Source organism: Heterodontus francisci, chromosome 23 (genome assembly GCF_036365525.1).
Source record: "Heterodontus francisci isolate sHetFra1 chromosome 23, sHetFra1.hap1, whole genome shotgun sequence".
Taxonomy (NCBI): domain Eukaryota; kingdom Metazoa; phylum Chordata; class Chondrichthyes; order Heterodontiformes; family Heterodontidae; genus Heterodontus; species Heterodontus francisci.
The window spans coordinates 56,807,707-56,826,183 of NC_090393.1; the positions used below are offsets into that span (position 1 = coordinate 56,807,707).

The following is an 18,477-nucleotide window of genomic DNA, read 5'->3' on the forward strand; positions in this document are numbered from 1 at the left end:
CAAGCAGAATTCAACCGTCACTACATTTCAAACCAACCAGGTTCAAACACCTGTCGCTAGGTATCAAAAACAGACTATTTGAAATAAAAAATGCACACGGAGACCAGAGCAGATGGGTTTAAAAAAAGTAAGCGCCAATATGAAGACAGTAGCATCCAAAAAAAAAAGGTAGGTAACCTGTTCTACTCCCAGTTTGCTAAACTTCAAAAACAAATTTCTACGACATTAATCGTGTTGCTAATGTCTTCAGTTGCTTTTAGAACATTCCTTTAATTCAGATTCCAAGAGCCCAGCAGCGAGTCAACTCCAGCTCCACTTATTCATTTACTGTTTGCAGAGCCTTGCTGTGCTCAAATTGGCTGTAGTGTTTACCTACACAACAGTCGATACACTTCAAAAATTAATTCATTGGCTGAAGTGCTGTCAGATGCCCCGAGGGTGCCACAAATCACTATATAATTGCAAGTTCTACCCCCCCCCCCCCCCAACCACCTTCCATTTCAAGATTTTCAGCTGTTCAGCTTCCTTTCAACACCTACTGCTTTTAGGGGCTGCCATTCAGCCCATCATGTCTGTGCTAGCTCTTTCCCCAGAGCAATCCAATACCAAATTTGACTGTCATGTTCTCTCCTCGTAGGCCTGTACCCTCCTCCGCTTAAAAATATTTATTTGATTTACTCTTAATATGCAACAAGTCTCTGCTTCAACCTGCCCCCAAATACACGGGGGTGAAATTGGTCTGGCCAGTTGTATAAACAGGTGATATCCAACCGGCTGCCAGGTTACACCCTGCCCAAAATTTTCTTTTCCATTAACTTCAAGTCCAATTTCACTTGCACTCCCCACCCCCATATTCTAAGAAACCCCTGTGGGAAGAAATTTCCAACTCTTCAGAATCTTAAACTGTTAACACCTTGTCGATAACTCCTCAACCAGAGGAGAGTCTTTTCCTATTTACCTGATCAAAATTCTTCATATAGTTCTAAAAACCTCAAATTTCTCAGCCTTCTCGGCTGTGTTTAATCCCAGTATCTCCAGTCTCTCCTCATTACTATAGTTGCCTACCGCTGGCCTTATTCTAGCGAGTCCATGCTGTACAGTCTGTGGCATTACTGTCCTTTCCACAAAGCAGCACCAAAATTGTAGTCTGTGGCCCAGCCAGTGACTCGAATAAACTACTTCAAAAGCTGCAATTAAACCAAAATGCTGATGGTTTTAATAATTTCCTACAGGCACAGGTAGAAAATGAACTTAAATTCTAGATCTCCTGGTGTATTCATGCCCTTTACCAGCATGGTCCCATTTTCCTTCCAAAATGCATTTGCTCGCACATCTCCACATTAGAGCAAATATACATCTGTCCATTCCACAAGGTCCTCCCTGATGATAGAGTGTCATTTAGAGTATAGGAGGCAGCCATTTGGCCCAGAGTCCATACTGCCTCTTTGCACAGCAATCCAGTCAGTCCCACGTTCCCGCTCAATCCCCACGGCCCTGCAAGTGCCCATCCAATTTCCTTTTGAAATCATTGTCTCTGCTTTCCACCACCCTCATGGGCAGAAAGTTCCAGGTCAACAATATTCAGTGGGCCAAACACTGACCTTCTGGGGCACATCACTTCCAACCCTTCTCCAATCTGAGAAGCACTCAACCATTACTGGTTTGCTATCTGGCCAGCTTTCTATCCTCTTCTACGATAAATGTGCTTTTTCTGAATAAAAAGATTCCTGTAAAGATACCTTCTCAAAATCTACAGACACCACATCTATTCCCTTTAAAGAAGTCTATTAAAATTTGTCAAACGTGACTTGCCTTTAACAAATCCCCAACGGCTGTTTTTAATTATCCTGTGCTTCACTAGACACTTATAAATTTTAATTCATATGATGGACAATGGCCATTAGACGAATTCATTTGTAGTTACAGGTTTATCCTCCTCTGCCTTCTTGAAGGTAGGTGCCATGTTAGCCACGATCCAGTCCCCAGCATGGTCACAGCCTCCACCTCCCCCTTCAACAGATGAGGACACTTGCTGTCACAGCTCCACAACATCCATCTCTAGTTCCGATCAGTTTTTCATAACTAATTCCTTTGCTACAGTTCTTGATTCCCCTGTTGGACATTTGTATTTTTACTTCCATTGCTTAGTAAAAGATAACGAATGATGATATTTATCATGGTGCTATGCCAAGGCTGTAATGCTCTAGATCTTTACTGCAGAAATAGCCTCTCTAAGCATAGCTACAACACTGGCATCCAACCTGTAATGTAGAAGGTTACCCAGGTAAGCCCTTGCCCACAAGGTCAAATCCATCCCAGCCAATTACTATCCTATCGGCCTATTCTCAATCATCTGCAAAGTGATGGAACGGAAGTCAACGATATTCCTCAGTAACCAGTTCACCAATGTGCAGTTTAGGTTCAATCAAGACCACTCAAGTCCAGACTTCATTACAGTCTTGGTCCAAACAAACATGGTCAAGAGTTGACTTTGAGGAGAAACGGGTGCCCTTGACCCAGCATTTGACTCTTTAAATAATATAATTTTAAATCTTTTTAACTGCAGAACCCCCATCATTGGAGGCATGCCCTATTTGCTGTAGGTTTCTTTTACTCTGTGTTGTCATATGAACTGTTATAAGCTAGCTGTAGTATTTTGCAGTCAAGATTCTTCTCAATTACATATAGCAGCAGAAACCAAATTTCTGCCCTTTGAGGGTACAGAAATGTTTTGTGCAGCCTCAGCCAGTGCTTAAATTCTGTGCTGTAACAATTCTGACACTATGATAGATCTTTAGTTGCTGATGCTAATCAATATTTCCATCCTGACCTCAGAATCTACTCACCAAGAAGGCAACAGGGCAAAGAACAGCTTTTTCTAAACCTCCAGGCCTACAAATTTCAAACCAGGACATACCACTAAGAAACACAAGCTGACCGAGTTGCCCAAGCTATTTGTAACCCATGCTACAACTTGGACTGTCCTGATTTGAAGGAACTCAATGGCATCAAATGAAGCAAGAAATCACATCACAAGAGACTAGAGAAACACAACGTGTCAAATAAAAGGTTAAAAGCTAGAAAGAACAGGCTGAAACACAACTGAAGGGAGAAAATTGCTATAGAAACTAACTTTACAAATCTAAATGGTCATTAAAACTCTTGCATTACAGCCCAAAGTACACTTCCCAATCAGAAAGCTCAAGCCAGAATAAATCACAAGTCGAAATAAAACCAAAAAAGTCAATAAGGTGCTTTGCAAATGCACACGTTGGACCCAGGCCATATAACATCACTAAGCATTTGGATCAATTCCATTGGGCCATTATGCTACTGAATCTGCCACACAAAAAAAGGGTTTATACTGCAGTTTGAGAAAAAAAAACTGTTGATCAGGTGGATTTTGCTTATATGGCACAGAGTTCAACTCTCATTCACGGCATTTTCTGCACACGTCCACCTAGTGCCTAGCCTCCAAGATTACACTGAGGAGTTCATTAAAGCATTCAGTAGAATAGCAAACCTCAAAAAAAAAAAGGTGGAACAGGAAAAAGGGAGTTTGAGAAGTCAGAACCTGCAACTCACCATTGAGGGAGAGGCCTTGATTTCTGACTAGACTTTATCCAATTAGTTTATTAAAATCTGAAGCAAAGCACAACTTGCCCAAAGTAATTAACTCAGAAGGACCAAAAGAATCAGTATCCATTCCATTACCCTCTTGAGCTAGTTACCCTGAAATGGAGTGTTCAATGTAGGCCAGAATTTCATTTAAAAAACCCTCTCTAGCTACCTGAAACATGATTGTAAATTAACTGAGGAACTCAGAACATGCTTACATTTAGGTTTGGATTGTTTTGCATGTTATGTAGAAGTACTAAAGTGTTCACAACGCCTGGATGCAGGGTCTTTTCCCTACTTCAGACCCATTCGCAAATTATTAATGGCGGTTGGGAGCAAGCAAGCATCAATATAGTCTGAGAGAGACTTTACAGGCCCCTCCATTATCAGCCATGTAGGTGCAACATTCACTGCCGTCTAGGACCCAAACTCGAATTCCCACACTGCACCTCTCTTCTGCTTCAAGATGCTGCTTATTGTACTGTGCTCAGGATGCTCTTCACCATCCGAATCACATTGTTTTTGGGACTTTGCCATGCACAAATTCATCATCAAGTTTCCTACATTACAACAGTGACTAACTACACAGGCTATAAAACACTTTGGGACATACCAAGGTCACGAAATTGCAAGTCTTTCAAACCTCTCTTTGGCCCTAGCTTTTTTGGTCACCTGTCCCAATATCCCCTTTGGCTGTCAATTTTTGTTTGATCACATTTGTGTACGAGTGTTTTACTACATTAAAAGGAGTCGTGTAAATACCATTGTTGTTTGGTGGAGGACATAAAGGAAGTGGGGGGTGGGGAAGAGAATGTTTACAAGAGTAGAATAGGCTTTAAGCGATTAGTTTGATCCATTGAAAAAGCAGTTTAATGCCACATGTCCAAAAACAATGGTTCTATGGTGCCTCTTTGGCCTTCTTATCTCGAGAGACAATGGGTAAGCGCCTGGAGGTGGTCAGTGGTCGGGATTGTTCACAGTTGGCTCTCCCCTTGCGCTTTTGTCTTTTTTCCTGCCAACTGCTAAGTCTCTTCGACTCGCCACACTTTAGCCCCGCCTTTATGGCTGCTCACCAGCTCTGGCGATCGCTGGCAACTGACTTCTATGGTGTACATCTGCATAAAGTGGATACAAACTGGAATTGGAGAATAGAAATGTGGAACAAGCTATAGATTACAAACTGGTGGGGGCGAAAAAATGGCAGATTCAGATTAGCTGAAATTCGTTGTGAAATAACAGACACTGTTCTGCAGAGTTCCTGTGGTGAAGGAGAAACAGAATGGAACATAAAAGAGACAAGAAAATGAGAGTGTACAAGCAAGAGTTAAATACAATAGAGTGGAGCCTTACAATCGTGCTAGAATTTGCCCCTCTGCCCAGTGAGCCATAATAAAAAAGCACAACTCATTCATTACAGTTTGTGAATACATCCCATGTCTCAATCTGGATGGCCTGCACAGAAAGACAACGTGGACTGAAATAATGAGGACACCACCTTCAAAAATGCAACAAACACATCATGAGGCACTTCAGGAGACACAAGGAAAACTTGTGCCGAGCCAAAGGAGGGGTATCCAACAACATGGTCTTAAAAAAAGGAAGGACGGACAGGCAGTGGGCTTTAAAATACAAATTTCAGAGAAATGGATGTAGAGAAGCTGAAGGCACAGCCACCAACAGTGGAAGCAGAGGGAGGAAGGGATGCATAAGAGAGACAATCAGAGCAGCTAAGAGGAGTTCAAGGAGGTGAAGCACTCTGACACCAAGAGATTAACCATAAAGTGCCAAAACCAACACAGCCTCACCACTGTCTGGTGGCTTCCAGCATAAAGTGAATGTAAAGACATGATTCTGTTTTTCTCCCTCAGAATATGTAAACAGGAAACAGGGTTGGGGGCACAGGAGAAACAGGTTAGTTCCCAAAAACACGAGATTCCACAAAATAGCTAACCATGCATATGAATGGCGACCATGAAATGCAACATTCCTATAACCCAGGGTCCAGAAGGCCTCAGCATGTAATTAAATTCTGGATGGTAGTTCCTCCTTTAATGCAGCAATGGCACCAGTTTAAACAACTTGTTTTCACAATACTATACCATGCCTATACAAACCATCTCCATGATGAGGTAAATCAATTACAGCACTAGCATGAGCCAGACATAACAAGCCAGCACTACATGACCCACGATAGATATACACAGACTGCACTATTTGCCAAGTTCTGTCACAGCACAAAGCCACATTATGACAGGACATTGCATCATAATTCATGCCATGCCCGTAGTTAGAGGCACAATTGCATAACAGTAGGGGAATGACTTGCTAAAAGTGCCGACTAGATTTTTTAAAATCTGCAAGATCTTAAAATGTGGAACTCGCTACCACAGAGCAGTTGAAAAGAGAGATCCATTTAAGGGCAGGCTGGACAGGTACAAGTGGGAAGTACGGAATAGAAGGAAATGCTGATGGGGGGGTGTGGGGAAGATAAAGTAGGATGAAAGGAGGGAGACTCAGACTCATATGGAGCATAAATATCAGCATAGATCAGATCAGTTGGGCCAGACAGAATTTACAGCATAGGTGACAGACTATGAAAATCCCCAGCTGGCACCAAAGGGGAGGAAGAATGACCATGAAAGCTGCTGGACTGTCAGAAGAACCAAAAGTTTCACTAATGCACTTGAGGAAAGGGACCTGTCCAGTCTGGCCTGCAATCTCACATTAAGTGGTTAAGAGCATGCAAACATGACAGGTAAAGAAAGATCAGCTGGTGAAATTAAGTCTGCTCCACATAGGCCATTTAGCCCTCTGTTTGTTCCACCATTCATGGGAGATCATGGCTGATTTGTGACCCAACTCAACATACCAACCTTTGCCCCATATCCCTGAATACCTTTTGCTAACAAAACAAAAACACGATCAGATTTAAAATTAACAACTGATCTAGCATCAATTGCCATTTACAGAAGAGTTCTAAATGTCTACCACCCTTAGATTACTGAAGCATCACAACTAGACAATTCCCTCCCCACGCTGCCACACCTTGCCCCTCCCTTTTTACCCCCCACCAAAAAAAAAAGGAAGCCCCACACATCTATGTTATTTCCCTGGGGGAAACTGGAAAATTCCTTGCTGACACCTTCAGACAAAATCAACTCAATGTGGTCTGAAATGGCCTTGTAAAAGCATTCAGTTGTCAAACAAAGAATGCCCACTATCTTCAAGATAGATGGACAATAAATGCTACCTTACCAGCAACACCCAGATCCCCAGAACAAAAACAAGTCATCACTCATTATTTGCGCCACTTAGCACTCAATTGTTTTCAAAAAACAAGCTTTTCTATACTGTTTATTTTGTAACCACAACTTGCATTTATATAGTACTTTTAACACAATAAAAACAGTCCCAAGGCATTAAACAAAATTTGACACTAGGCCATGTAAGCACCTTTTAGGATTGGTGACCAAAACTTTGAACAAAGGCATAGGTTTTAAAGGTGCACCTTAAAAAACAGACAAAACATGGAGTGTTAGGGATGGAATTACAGAATTATGAGTTTAGGGCCTAGGCAGCCAAAAACCATCAAAAAGTTTAAACTAACCCATGTGAACAAATCAGGATAGTAGTGGCACATCATTCATTGCTTTTATTTTCATGCCCAGTAAAGACACATCATATTCCCACTTTTAAGATACATAAATTATTCAAAATTGACTTTTCCTTTAAAAAGTGGACAATGTGTGGAAAAATGGCTACCGGTCAGCTGACTTGGCTTGTATATTCAAACTGTCTCAGTCCATTATGGACAAGATACATTCCAGGCTATAGTGTCAATTACATCCATCCTGAAACCATCAAAAGACATTCCTGAATTGAAATCAGTTCTTCTGAGACAAAGGCACAGTGGCCTCACAGCTCCAGTGACCCGGGTTCAATTCTGGGTACTGCCTGTGTGGAGTTTGCAAGTTCTCCCTGTGTCTGTGTGGGTTTTTGCCGGGTACTCCGGTTTCCTCCCACAAGCCAAGAGACTTGCAGGTTGATAGGTAAATTGGCCATTATAAATTGCCCCTAGTGTAGGTAGGTGGTAGGGGAATATAGGGACAGGTGGGGATGTGGTAGGAATATGGGATTAGTGTCGGATTAGTATAAATGGGTGGTTGATGGTCGGCACAGACTCGGTGGGCTGAAGGGCCTGTTTCAGTGCTGTATCTCTAAACTAAAACGGTGGTGGGAAGTAGCCACATCCTGGTCCATTGTGTGGTTGCAACAGAAGAGACAGCCTTGTGTCTAACAGAAGCCAAATGAGATTTTTTACCTCAAAAAAAGGTAGCTCTCGAGACAGACGAGCATGTGAAAGAGCAAAATGAGAAAAAAAAGAGAAAGGTCACAGACCAGAAATGTTAACTGTTTCTCTCTCCACAGATACAGCCAGACCTGAGTATTTTCAGCACTTTGCTTTTAATTGTAGGATTGTGCTTGGTTGCAATTGAAGGGCTTGGTGAGTCTGCAAATGACCATGAATAAACTATTTTAGGTAAAAGGCGCAGGGCAGGAGAGGTTGCCAGTTTGTTGAAAAAAAGTCAATGCCTTTGATAGGAGGAAAAAGGTATAACATGTACCAGTAACAAGACCACACACAGTGTCCAACCAACTGTACAGCCCACATCCTGCACAGAGAATACATCACTGACCAAGAGCCCGTTCTTCCAGCCAACATATTACAGCTTGTATTAACTGTGCAGTATTCAATTTGGTTGCACTAATTTTCAGAGTACTGGTGTAACCTGGAATATGCTGAAAACTAGTTTTTTAAAAAATGTAAAACATTTGATTTTTATCATTGTAACCTAGTGGCCCTAGGCATCATTCATTGCCTTCAAGAAAAAAAACCCAAGATTCCTAGAAAATTAACTATAAACAAGTGAACCTTGATCATTAGAACCTCAAGCACCAAACTCCTAATGTATCAAAGTAGAATGGATATCAATCCTCCCCGTTTGTAAAATTTTGCATTACCTACTTAAGTTGATAAAGATTGGGAACTTTCCATGGAGTACTACACATCAGTTAGAACTTTAGAAACATTCTGCTGTCCCAACAGTAGGCACTCAGGACTTGGGCTTCAAGAAACTGGTAGTAGTACTGTGCGCAGTGGTTAGCACCGCAGCCTCACAGCTCCAGGGACCCAGGTTCGATTCCGGGTACTGCCTGTGTGGAGTTTGCAAGTTCTCCCTGTGTCTGCGTGGGTTTCCTCCAGGTGCTCCGGTTTCCTCCCACAAGCCAAAAGACTTGCAGGTTGATAGGTAAATTGGCCATTATAAATTGCCCCTAGTGTAGGTAGGTGGTAGGGGAATATAGGGACAGGTGGGGATGTGGTAGGAATATGGGATTAGTATAAATGGGTGGTTGATGGTCGGCACAGACTCAGTGGGCCGAAGGGCCTGTTTCAGTGCTGTATCTCTAAACTAAAAAAAAAACTAAACAGTGATGCACAAATATGCAAGAATCATCTACTCTCAAATTGCTAGTTAGGCCACAGCTGGAGTACTGTGTACAGTTCTGGTCGCCACACGATAGGAAGGATGTGATTGCACTGGAGAAGGTGCAGAGGAGATTCACCAGGATGTTGCCTGGGCTGGAGCATTTCAGCTATGAAGAGAGGCTGAAAAGGCTGGGGTTATTTTCTTTACAGCAGAGAAGGCTGAGGGGGACATGATTGAGGTATACAAAATTATGAGGGGCATTGATAGGGTAGATAGGAAGAAACTTTTTCCCTTCAGGGAGGAGTCAATAACCAGGCAGCATAGATTTAGGGTAAGGGGCAGGAGGTTTAGAGGGGATGAGGGGAAAATGTTTTTCACCCAGCGGGTGGTTGGAATCTGGAATGCACTGCCTCAAGGAGGTGGTAGAGGCAGGAACCCCTCACAGTTAAGTATTTAGATGAGCACTTGAAACGCCATAGCATACAAGGCTCTGGGCCAAGTGCTGGAAAATGGGATTAGAATAGATAGATGTTTAATGGCCAGCACAGGCATGATGGGCCGAAGGGCCTGTTTCTGTGCTGTATGACTATGACAAACCCACTCGAGCACTGCCATCTCATGCCCCCCCTCCCCCAATCACTAAACTGGTACCTTCAGAGGCAGAATAAATTACACATTGGAGAATGGGATCAAGAGACACTATAGGGTGAAAACACCTTTATAGCTGTAGCAGCTGGGTTTGTTTCACACTTGGTTGGAAGTGGCAAAAGCCTCCATCTCCAAGGCCCACACAAGTGCACAGCATAAAGCTGCCCCACAATAGAGCACAAACTGCTAGTCTCCCCAGGAGACTGATGTGAGAAAAGAAAATGGAACCACATGAAACTGAACTGAATACTTGTTGCCATCAGGTAACTGGATAATTCCACTCCCTGGCAAGGTGCGCTTCTCATTGATTGGAATAAAAGGGCAGGAATGACAAGTGGCTCAGTCTTCATCCAGTACCGGGACTGCACAGATGTTTTAGTTCCTCCGACGAAGCGCCAAAAGGAATGTCAAGCGCAAAAAAATTATTCTTGCCATTGCAGGACTTCATAGCGCACAGCTTGTCAACTGGTTAAAGTATATCCCATCTCTAAAATACTATAAACACATTACAAGGACATTAACTGTTGCTGCTCTGTTGATCTAGTGACAGGGTCAGCAACTGGCTTAAATTTAAGAGGCGAGCTTCTCCATTTTTGATTTTTCTCCCCCTGACTAAATTATTTTAAAACTCCCAGGTTTTCATTTTAAAAATCAAAGTTACTAACTAGATGCATATGAAATTTGGTTCAGAGTTAGAGCATAAAAAAAAAGACAGCTTCAATATCTGGGTCACTCCCCTGTCTAACAAACCATAAAAAAAACCAAGTCAGTTTTTTTTTTTAATTTACAATTCTGCTGCTCAGTTAGATTTCTTAACCCATCCTCTGTCTCTAAACCACTTTCCCTTCCCATCCTTTGCATTCTCATGCAAAAGAAATCCAGAGCAGTTGACATCTGAAAGGAAATTTTGGGCAACTTTCCAGCATTTTAGATTTCCAGTAGTTATTTTTAATCATTTTACATTTACATTCTTAGCTGCATAGCTTCACTGAACCAGCCTCCAATACCAACTCAACATTAAATTCAAATCAGCTGTTCCTCACTACCTGGATTTTTCACACTCAGCTACCAGTTCCAGAATTGTTTTCTTAAAAAAAGAACAAGTGTACAAATATTTGTATTAAGTATAACAGTGAATTCCCTTGTCTGATTATTTTCATCCAACAGTCTTGATACTGTTCTTGGAAAATGGTCCAAGGAAAAAAAAAAAATCACAAAGCAACTGACTACTCAGAATTTGGATTAGTCTATGTGGCAGAGGAACTAAAGTGGGCCATTCAGCCCCTTGAACCTATCCGCCATTCAATTAGATAATGACTGATCTGTACCTTAACTCAATTTATATGCCCTTGTTTCATATTCTTCAATACCCTTACCCAACACAAACCTATTAAATCTCAGTTTTGATCATTTCAATTCATCTAGCATCACAGCTTTTTAGGGACACAAATGCCACATTTCACTACCCTGGAGAAAAACTGCTGCCCAATTTCATTCATTGTCTAGTATCTAGTTCAAATTTTAAGATTCTGCATTTCCTCCATCATATCAGACCACTATAATTTTAAACAGGAGTACTTAACCAGGGGTCCTCAGCACCCTAGGGTGTCCAAGGTGTGGTGTCAAGGGGCCTACCAAAAATAAACCAGAGAAGGTGCAGAATGCTGGCCTTGTGCAATCTGCCTACAGCTCTCATTTTTAAACCCACACTCAGCACCACAACCAGAAAGTGAGTTTCACCACTCTCGCAGGCACAAGAGGCTTGCAGCTACAACACATCACTATAACCCTCACCTAAGCCTCAACCCAGTACCATTCCCTTCATCCAAGCCTTGCAAAAGCAACAATTTTCATATAGTGGGGAAAAAAAACATTTAAATTGGGTAACTATTTTTCCTATAAAAAAAATACTGGCGTTGGGAGGGTTCATGGAATGTAGTACACGGGTGGGGGAGGGGCAGGGTAGAAGTAAAAAAAAAAATAGGGAACCCCTAATTAGACCACTCTTCAATTTGCTAAACACAAAAAAAAATTACAAGCCAGGTTTATGCAGCTCGTCTATATAGTTTAAAAACTTTTTAGACCAGATATTCTGGTCTGATCTGTGCCCACTCCAAGATGTGCCCATCTTTCCTGAGATTCAGTGTCCAAACTGACCACACCTCTGTACAATTGAACTAATCACTTCATTTTTCAATTTCCTTGTGGTTAAAAGGCCAGCATTCCATTAACATTTTGTTCCTTTATGTATCTGTGGATTAGCTTTTAGTGATGTATACATGGAGACCCAAATCCTTTTACTCCCCCACAGCTCCTAGTCTATTACCATTAATATTTTTATTCATCATTCTCAGATCCAAAAGCAAATGACCTCACACTTCCCCTACACTGAACTCCAGCCATCAGATAGTTTTCCACCCCCCACTTAGTTTATGTCCCTTTGTCCCAGTGCAGTATGAAGGGAGTGCTGCACTCTCAGGAGGTGCCATCTTTCAGATAAGACATTAAATTGGGACCCCGTCTGCCCCCTCAGGTGGAGGTAAAAGCTTCCATGGCACGATTTCAAAAACAGCAGGGGAGAGTTATCCCAGTGTCCTAGCCACTGTTTAATCCTCAAATCAGCATCAGTAAACAGGTTCTGGTCATCAACATATTGCTGTTTGTGGGAACATGCTGCTGCATTTCCTATAAACACAGTAAATACACTTCAAAAGTACTTAATTCGCTGTAAAGTGCTTTGTGACGTCCAGTGGTCATGTAAAGCATTATATAAATGCAAACTTTCCTTTAAGCATCTCTGCCCATCCACACAACTTACTGCACCTAACAATGTCATCTGTAAATGCCATTCAAGTCATTAACATGGGGTAGAATGCTGAGGCCCTTGTATAGATCCTTGGGGAACACACCAGTCACATTCCACCTAATTAGGGAGTTAAACTTTTCATCCTTGCTCTTCTACTTCACAATCATTTACCAATTCATGTCAGGAGGTTACCTCCAATTCCTTTCACTTTAATTGGTTTCCCCAAATGAGATCAAGCATTTTAATCAAATGTGTCTGGATGCTCAGACTTTATAGATAATGCCTTATCCAACATGCTAGTGACCTCAAATTCAACTAGATTAGACATGACATTACCCTTTGCTGATCATGTCATATGGTTCAAATACTCAGTCTAGTAACTTCCAAATAATTGTCACAAATGTCATCCTATGTGACTGTGACAAAGGTAAACTATCCCTCCCTCATCCTTCCCAACTTGTCTGCAGCCTTTTACAGGGTTCACCACACCACCCTCCAACACCTCACTGCTCTCATCCAGCTGGGTGGAAATGCACTTGCCTGGTTCCATTCTTATTTATCCAGCCAGAGTGGCTTCTCTTCCCGCTTCTGCAGCTTATCTCTGGTGTCTTGGCAAGGATCTATCCTTGGTCCCCTATTTCTAATCTGCATGCCCTACATAGCTCCCAAACATTAAGGCTACTTATCCATTCAGTACTAGATGAACTGATATTTCCTCCAATATTGGGAAGACCAAAACCATTGTCTTAGGACACCACCATAAATGCTGTTCCCTAGGCACCAAATCATCCCTCTCCCTGGCAACTGTCGAGGCTGAATCAGACTGTTTGCAACCTTATCGTATCTGCTCCGGAGAGAAGCTTCCAAACACAACCACAGTAAGACCACCCAACTCCATAAAATTGCTTAACTCCGCCTTTGACTTAATTCATCCGCTGCTGAAACTCTCAACGCCTTGTTAACTCCAGACTTGACTATCCCAATACACTCTTGGTCAGCCTCCCATTTTCTACCCTCTGCAAACTTCAGGCCATCCAGAAACTCTACTCCCCATGTCCTAACTTGCATTAAGTCCCACTCACCCATCATCCCTGTGCTTGCTGACTTAAATTGGCTCCTGGTTAAGCAATGCCTCGATTTTAAAAATCCTAGTTTTCAAACCCCTCCATGGTTGCCTTCCCCCACCCCCCACAAACAACCATCTCTAAATCGTCGAGAACTACACCCTCATTTGTGCTCACCCAATTCTGGCCTCTTGAGCAGCCCCAATTGCAGATGTGCCTTCGGCTGCAAAGGCCCCAAGCACCAGAATTTACTCCCTAAACCTGTATCTTTTTCTTGTAAGCACTTTGGCACATTTTACTACATGAAAGATGCTATGTAAAAAAAAAAATTGTTTTTGATGTTAAACTGACAGGTCTATCGTTACCTCGTTGCTCTCCCTCAAACAATAGTGATATTTTCTATTTTCCAAACTAAAGGCACACTTTCTGAATCTGAATTTGGAAAATGACTAATGCACCTGCAATTTATTTTAATACCCTGGGGTGGAAACCATCAGGCCCTGCCTGACGATACGTCAATCTGAAATCCTATGGGGGAAGTTTTTTTTGGTGTCAAAACAAAAAAAAAAATCTATTAACTACCTGAAGCTCCAGGACAAAAAAAAAATGCTGCTGGGTACTTCTATCTTTTATAGTCCTCTTCAGCTAGAATACATGTGCTATATAATTTTTTTTAAAAAATATATGCATATTTAAAGGTAGGGCAAATTGACTTATCCACAATGATTCTTCCAAATATTATTCCTACTAGATGTTACACGAATTATATAAATGCTGTGGCCCATCTGTTTGGCAGTAATGTAGGCCTTTACAATGCCAAACAAACCCTGCTGGGGGTAATGAATAGGAAACAGCTTACATGACTACAGTCCTTGTCAAATAAACAAGGCAATGTTTTAAAAAGGTTTTTTTTAATAACTTCATGTAAATTTGTGCAATGTTAAATTTCACATACTGGAATCTGAAACGTGTTCCCAAAAGCACTAGTTAAAAAGATTGAATAAATCAAATCAGTCACCATAAAATTCATTCCCCATCTTTCTCAGTGAAAACGAAAAAATTTTTTTGCCAATAAAAGCATAAAAACACTGAACTTCCACTTGTACCCAGGTTTATATGTCACCAATCAGCAAGATCCGACTTGGCATCTGCAGAGTAATTCAATGTTACAGAATCAAACAAATCAGACCGAGCAAGGCAAGTCGAGGGAAAAGTCTTCCGAGGAGCCCTTGTCCTCCTAATGCAAAGGCAGCATGGATACAACGTAGATTGCAAACAAAGGGATCTTCGATAAGCTTGAAATTCCACCGACACTCTCCGCAGTGGAATAAACGATCACTTGAGTAGATATAATTGCAGCAACGTTCACTGTGCAAAATAAGACGCAGATGGCACAGATAACGACTGTCACAAGCTGTGTTTGGGTTCCTTGGTACATTCCCAATCAAGATGCAGTTTCCCAACGTTGAACAAGTAAATTCACGTCTTCCTCCCACCGCAAATCCAAGATAAAATAGTTTACATAAAAATGCTAAAATACACACACATCAACGGTATGCAAACTGAAGTGCCCAGCTGGCTGGTACGGACTTTCACGCAGCCTCCTCTAAATTTGGATTGTCCAACCAGGAAGCCAATGACATCAGGCTGCAGAGTGATGGACAGGCGGGAAGCCCGGACACTCGAGCTCTGGGAAGCAGCATTAAAGCGGCGGCTCAGCGCTCCGCAGCACTGGGGCTACGCACCTCCCTTCGCAAAGACGCGCAAGCCCTATGAACTGCCCGCTCCAGCCGCGAGCAGCCTCTTTAACAACGCGCCTCGGGGAGGCGACCGCCAGCAGCCAATCACCGCACAGCGACACCCAACTTCCCACGTCAATTAAAGCAGAGCGGCCAATCAGCGCACGGAGCGCGCCGTCAATCACTACAGCTGTTGTCCCAGGGCCGAACATCACTTCCGTGTAAACAGCGCGGGGGGAGCGGCGAAACCATTGCACACCTCAATATGCAACCAACAGAATATCCCAGTTGGTACCCATTCTGCACAGGTATATACCCACTTCGCGTTGCGTTATATTAGGCCTCCTGCAGACATAGGTCAACCATACCCATGTACTGACGTGCCCCGATATATATATACTACATTACACCTCCTGCAACTGTAGACGATCCATTTCATTCCTTCATGGTACTTACTAGCGACGCGATATGCAAACCAATGCACCCTTTGCCCCAATGTGCACCTTGTTGTACATACCAAATGTGCAATTATATCGCCCTGCGACATTTTGCCCGCATAAATGCCATGCGCAACCCACCCCATCATACGCACCCTGGCTATACCAACCACTCGACATTTATTTCTTTAATAGGAAGCACATGCGAAATTAATGCATTGTATATACGCCTCCAGATATACCCCCAACATGCCGACTTAGCCACAATAGAAACGTCTTGCATTAAACTCTAGCCAGTTACATAACACATTTCATCCCACATATACTCGCGTACAGTTGTAGCAGCAAGTCTGGCCAATGCAGTCTGCACATGGGCTGCATTTTAAAAGATCAGCCTCAATAGTCCTTAAATAAAAACGCACGTAGTTATATCGACCCGGGGCTTCAACATTAACCAAACTGCCCCCAACAGGTAGCCAGGGCACTCCAGAAAGCGACCTCAACACATTGGGGAGATCTCCAGCCTCCTGCTTCGAGGCAGAAAACAAAGCGATTGATTCGTTGAAAAGTTTAATCAACCTGCCCGTTTACAAACGCCAGGGTTTTATCCTGACGTGGGCATGTGTACGTGCAGCAGCGAAACGTTACATTAGTATCCCCGCACCGCGGTGGCAAAACACTGGCAACAAAACATTGCTACAATGTACCGGGGGAAGAGTCGCTCCAGCAAGACGAGGGGATACCGGGGATTGTTCCCCAAGGACCATCACTCACTTTCGGAGTCGGACATATCTTAGTAAAATAAAAACGATGTTATTGGTGCTGGGTTACCCGCAGTCTTAACCGGGAGGGATAACTTCATCCTTACCGTGGGGCTCGGTTCCTGCCGGGGGCTCTGGTCAGCCCACTTCCCGGTACAGTGCCTCGGCGTCGCTCGCTGCTCGGGGCCGCTCTCGGTGTCCCCCGGCCCCCCAGGTTCAGCCCGCCTCTGCCCGGCTTTGCCGGCTGTCTGGGCGGCGAGGAAGGGCCGCTGGAGCCAGCTTCCCTCCCGTGGTTTCGGCGCTGGGCTCCCGCGGCGCTGGTCTGGTTGATCACCCAGTGCGTCGGGTGAATCTCCCGCTGCTCCCCACTCACTTCAGCTTCCTCCCCGGATCCCGGCTTGGCGAAGCCCAGTGCGGTCCTGTCCCTCACCCGGTGCTGCCCGGTCCGGGTTCAGTCCTGTCCCTCTCCCGGCGCTGCCCGGTCCGGGTTCAGTCCTGTTCCTCTCCCGGCGCTGCCCGGTCCGGGTTCAGTCCTGTTCCTCTCCCGGCGCTGCCCGGTCCGGGTTCAGTCCTGTTCCTCTCCCGGCGCTGCCCGGTCCGGGTTCAGTCCTGTTCCTCTCCCGGCGCTGCCCGGTCCGGGTTCAGTTCAGTCCTGTCCCTCTCCCGGCGCTGCCCGGTCCGGGTTCAGTCCTGTTCCTCTCCCGGCGCTGCCCGGTCCGGGTTCAGTCCTGTTCCTCTCCCGGCGCTGCCCGGTCCGGGTTCAGTCCTGTTCCTCTCCCGGCGCTGCCCGGTCCGGGTTCAGTCCTGTTCCTCTCCCGGCGCTGCCCGGTCCGGGTTCAGTCCTGTTCCTCTCCCGGCGCTGCCCGGTCCGGGTTCAGTCCTGTTCCTCTCCCGGCGCTGCCCGGTCCGGGTTCAGTCCTGTTCCTCTCCCGGCGCTGCCCGGTCCGGGTTCAGTCCTGTTCCTCTCCCGGCGCTGCCCGGTCCGGGTTCAGTCCTGTTCCTCTCCCGGCGCTGCCCGGTCCGGGTTCAGTCCTGTTCCTCTCCCGGCGCTGCCCGGTCCGGGTTCAGTCCTGTTCCTCTCCCGGCGCTGCCCGGTCCGGGTTCAGTCCTGTTCCTCTCCCGGCGCTGCCCGGTCCGGGTTCAGTCCTGTTCCTCTCCCGGCGCTGCCCGGTCCGGGTTCAGTCCTGTTCCTCTCCCGGTGCTGCCCGGTCCGGGTTCAGTTCAGTCCTGTTCCTCTCCCGGCGCTGCCCGGTCCGGGTTCAGTCCTGTTCCTCTCCCGGTCTGGCTCGGCTCTCGGTGTCTGTTATGATTTCGCCTCTCGAGCCCGGTTTTTACTCCCCTCGCGGCCAATGAAGAACCAGCTGCGCCGAATGTTTGTGTTTGAAGCGGGAGCGAGAACACGTGGGGAGGGGGCGCGCGCCACGCGGGCACGCGCAGCCGTTAGCAGGGAGCGAGCGGCTTTAATTCATAAAGAGGAGCCGGGGTCGCGCGGGCATCCCACAGAATGGAGACGAGCAACCACCCGCGCGCGCGCCTGCTGGGAGTGAGCGCCGTCTGCGCACGCGCCCATCTATTTGGATACAAACAATAACAAGACCGCGCGCACACACACGTGGCACCAGCAGGACATCACGTGATGTGTGCGGGGCAAGAGACGTCAATCGTCAAGCTCAGCCTCTGGAGCAATGAACCACTGGGTAGGACATCTGCATTTAGGGGAATGGGCTTATTCTTATTGCTTATTTTGACTGAAAATATCCCAAAACCTTACCATCTTCCATTTGCTTCCAGCTAGACATGTAATGGGGAATTCTATGTAGAAAAAAGTCTTTCATTTATAGTTTTAGTTTTTTAGTTTTAGAGATACAGCACTGAAACAGGCCCTTCGGCCCACCGAGTCTGTGCTGACCATCAA

At 44.7% G+C, this 18,477-nt stretch overlaps 1 protein-coding gene across 7 annotated transcripts in view; it reads right to left on the bottom strand.

Moving 5' to 3' along the window:
- ypel1 (yippee-like 1) overlaps positions 1-17,944 on the bottom strand; it is a 103,932-nt gene extending 85,988 nt beyond the window's left edge. For 4 of the 7 annotated variants that reach the window (XR_010977293.1, XR_010977294.1, XM_068055346.1 and 1 more), the window contains exon 1: positions 14,644-15,390. The gene's annotated coding sequence lies outside the window, so the exon portion shown is untranslated. Of the gene's footprint in view, positions 1-14,643; positions 15,391-16,669 lie in introns of those variants that run through there. The other 3 variants (XM_068055348.1, XM_068055349.1, XM_068055347.1) reach the window with 3 other exon arrangements.
- Between the last annotated feature and the right edge of the window lie 533 nt (positions 17,945-18,477).